Below are 4,434 nucleotides of genomic sequence, written 5' to 3' on the forward strand. Positions count from 1 at the left end.
ATGAGAGAGACCCTTGTATTTGGTTTCCACATTAACCCTTGCAGTGCGCTCGTGTTTCCTATTTCAGGTTCCGAATATTTAATTATCAAACGATTGCTAAGGAAACATTTAACAAACGTTTGCTGTGGCAACATTTAAAAAAAAGTTTTCCGCCTCTGCTTTATAGCATGCTGAGGCAGATGTATATTTCCCTAGCCAAAAATGTATTTATCCATTCCACTCCTGATATAGATTCACAAATTCTAGAAGGCCACGACAATTGAAGGTTTTCCATTTTTTTTGTAGCCAAAGAGCGCAGATGTTTTTATTTTTTCATGAGCTAGAGGCGCTTGTGCAAATCGTAACATTTGAGCCAGGAGACTTTTGACAAAACGTGTTTCTTTGTTGTTGCCTATTTGCATGATATTTTTATACGCAGAAATGTCTTCTCCGTGATTTGATGAATGTAAGGACATCAAACATACCTTTGTTTCTAGAGCGTTTGGCGTCTCAACAACCTCTGTAAAGCGTATTACTAAATGTTGTACTGCAGAATGATTGCTTTAGAGAAGTGTAGATTCCTCAGGCTTGGATCAAAAACAAATAAGAGCAATTTTTGAATGAACCGTTTGAGCTAGACCATCTTTGGAGACAGATGTCTGCAAATGAAAGAGAGGAAAACGTATCACCTGACTGCTGCAACCCAGAGCCCCCCTCTATACGTTCCAATTCCTTATTAATATTGGCTCTGTTTCCATTTAAAGCAAGTAGCTGTGAATTTGACTGAGACAGTATGAACATCATGGAACGCTGCCTCGGGCTCATCTTTGGTCTGAAACCTCTTTTAATTCAATAGATGCACATTACTTAACTGTCTTTTGCAAGAATTTCTCAAGTTCCTCGGGATCTGATGCTCCAGATAACGAGCTCAACAAACGGAAAGACTTTCTAAAATCTACACCTGTATGTTCCATGTTTTGCAAGAAGTCGGACACAAAGTTTTTGTCATCTTCTACTTTCAAATGAACAAGGCCTAGTTTTTTTCTAATCTTCCACAAGAAATGACTTTCTGACTCTCATAGATTGCATCAAATTACTCCTATGTGATCATGGCATATCTGTCGATTGAATCAAAGGGGGGATAGTCAATTGTAAGTCCAACTATTCTCATATTATCTGTATTGAGCACCATGTGGCAAGATCCAACACACTGCCATTCTGCAACCACCTTTGCAGTTCTTTGAGTGATCTCTCGAAAAAAAGCAGCATTCCTTTTAACTGTGTCGCTGGGGAAAGCGTCCTGTATTGCTGGATAAAGTGTGCCAATCACATAGTGAAGCATCTTTACTTGAATATCATTTCGATTAATACTGTGGCCTGCAGTGTGAAGTAATCTGTTGTTTTAAAATTTTCAAAGGAGCCACACCTTATAAACGTTGAAGCTATGCGCTGGAAAGTTGTGCATTTCTCGTTTTTCTGGATTTCCATCATAGAATATATCAGAGACAACAGTGGAATCAGAGGTGACACATAACCCAGCCCATGTTGTGTGTATGCACAAGGGGAACATTGTCTCGCTGCAAAACAAATCTCTAATACTCAACCTTAAAACCTTCCATCTGCTTGCCTGGAGTCTGGCTTCCTTGGGCTGCATCTCCCAGTGCTCCCTACGGAGGCCCAGCATCTTTCCCAGGTACATGGCTACTGCATGACTGCCCCAGCGAGATTCATTGCAAGACACATGCGGGAAGCCCACTGCTGGAGAGACAACCGCTCCCGTTGAGGCAGCAAATGCCCTGCACTAAAAGAGCCATGGGAAACCCAGATCCAGGAGCGCGGCAGCCGAACGGAAGGAAGTTATTAACAAGCATTTGCAATGCATTAGGTCTCGCATTTGTTAAAGTTAGAGGTATTGGCATTGAAAATTGCATTTTTTTTTTAATTTAATGCAGTGGAGTACTGAAATTTGCATAGCCCTATTGCTATTCGTATGACCTTGTGGTACTAGAGAACCAGAAAGTGTGAAATTGGTCATGAGGGTGGGGAGACAAGATATGCTGCTGTGAAATAAGTAACAACATCTTTGGGAAAAAAGCAAACGCTCTGAGAATACAAGATTAAGTAAAGCATGTGAAATGTAAACAGTAACAATATGGTGACATGCCCAAAAGAAGGAATTAAGCGGCCCGATCTGGCAAGCCCAAAACAATCAAGAAATACCATACCACCACCAGCGCAAACCGGCACGATAGCGGCAAGCCTAAAACAATGAAGAAACACCATATGGCCACCAGCGAGTACCAGAGCCATAGTGGCAGGCCCCCAACATTGAAGGAACAATATACGGCCACCAGTGCGAACCGGCGCAAACTGTCACAATAGCGGAATGCCCAAAACAATGAAGAAACACCATATGGCCACCAGCGAGTACCAGAGCGATAGTGGCAGGCCCCCAACATTGAAGGAACAATATACGGCCACCAGTGCGAACCAGCACAGTAGTGGCATGCCCTCAAAAATGAAGAAACACCATGTGACCACCAGGGCGAACCGGCGCCATAGCGGCATGCCCCCAACAATGAAGAAACAACTTGTGGCCACGCAACATACGGCCACGGAGCACGAAACACCCGTTCAAAAGAAAAAAATTGTGCACCAGGCGAAGCTATGTGGCGGATCGTGCAATCATTCGTGTAACAGGGTTAGTCTCCAGCACGGTGACAAAGCAGCCTGAAGGCAGGACAAACGTGAAGCATTTACCAATGAAAGCAGGTGCATTTTGAAAGACAGGCCAAGGAACGAATGATAGTGATGGGTGTGAGATAACGGTGGTTGAAGCCAACATACATATTACAAGACGTTGGAAAAGCAGCACTTGCCCGGTGCTATGCTCAAACTGAAAAGGCAATGCAGTCATTCTTACTACTAGCTTTGGGCCAGATGTACTATTTACTGGTCCCAAAATACTGGTTGCAGTGGCACATTCCCTTTTGTGAATGGGTCCAACACCACACCATCCAGAGTGCTTTGGAAGAGTTCTTCATGTTAGGAAACGTTTTTGTACTCAATCGCTACTCTTCCTAGAACTAATATTGAGGTACTGGATAGAGATAAAATCAGTGACCTTCTGTACTCTGGTCTCTGTCATCCTGAGCTGACACAGGCATTAGCATAAACACTTTTAACTTTCAGCCATTGAGACCGCTTTCCCAGAAGAATGTTCAGCTCAATGGCAGGCGCTTCCTGTTCTACACCCTTAGAATGTAGCTGCTCTCCTGTAAACCTTAACACATGCTTCTTTTCTGCACTCCTCAAGCTATGCCCTTCACTGTACCCAGAAGGCATGCTTCCTCTCCTGCCTTCAGGTACTTGTTCGTGTGTCATACCCCCGGCCCTCTTCAAGCCGTGGTATCTCTCCTGTGTACCTCAATTCATGGCCTTTCTTCAACACCCTTGCAACTTCGCAGTCTCTTCTGCATTCCAGAATGTGTGCCATATCTCCTGCATTTGTGAACCCATGCCCTCTCTTTAAACTGTAATCTGCATCCTGCAACCTTGAAGTGGTGTCCCCTCTTCTAAAACACTGCAGCCGTGTCCTCTGTCCTGTGCTACCTAACACGCCAATATCACAGACTCTGTATACTCTATATGGAGACTCTGAAGCTTGTCTCTCTCTTGCAAGTTTAGATCAGGCCTTAGGGCCACAGTCCTGTAATAACATCCACTCAGCACCTGCAGCACCCACGAACTAATGGAAGACCCAGAGGGTGCCAGACTGTGCATGCATGACCTGGCCGCCCTCAAGTTCAATCTGCCCATGAACCCTAAGGACAGCCAGGGCTGCGGGGGTGACAGGCAGCACTGTGGTATGGCAGGAGAGGAGGAGTAGACAGTATTTGAAGTAAAACCATTCACACAAGGAGATACAACGAGCCCAGCACCACAAAACAAAGAGTAGCACAGTTCTGAGTCTTTCATTGAGACATTCTCACTGTCATGGGGTGCCTGGATGAGACAGCCCTGGAGCCATTACAAAGTGGTGGCATAGAAGAACCACAAACGGTGTGAATCCAGCAAAAGTGATCAAAAGGGACGCATTTTAGAGAAAATTACTGCATATGTCTTCACAGGGAAAGCAGACAATAATAAGACCAGGAGGGTGCTGGGCCTTGGATAATCTAAGGCCAGCAGTGATTCACGCTTGCAATTGTCATTGAACCTTGTGTCTAATTTCTGCGACGTTGCTAAGTGCTACTCTGCCCAGAAATGTGTACTACAGTGAATCCACACACTGAGAGCAACAACAAAGCAGCAATGCTGCTCCCTGAGCCACACGTTTCTCAACAAAATAAAATGTTGTTCATTAAGATATACTCTGCTGCTAAGCACTGACAAACACTGGTACAAATTAAGCAATGCCATATTGAAAGCTTAATCTAGTTCGATGAAGCACGG

At 44.4% G+C, this 4,434-nt stretch overlaps 1 pseudogene; it reads right to left on the minus strand.

The window, feature by feature from the left end:
* Positions 1-561: 561 nt before the first annotated feature.
* Positions 562-1,678, minus strand: LOC138265089 (protein adenylyltransferase SelO, mitochondrial pseudogene; annotated as a pseudogene).
* Positions 1,679-4,434: the final 2,756 nt, after the last annotated feature.

The sequence above is a fragment of the Pleurodeles waltl genome, chromosome 11 (genome assembly GCF_031143425.1).
Source record: "Pleurodeles waltl isolate 20211129_DDA chromosome 11, aPleWal1.hap1.20221129, whole genome shotgun sequence".
NCBI lineage: Eukaryota > Metazoa > Chordata > Amphibia > Caudata > Salamandridae > Pleurodeles > Pleurodeles waltl.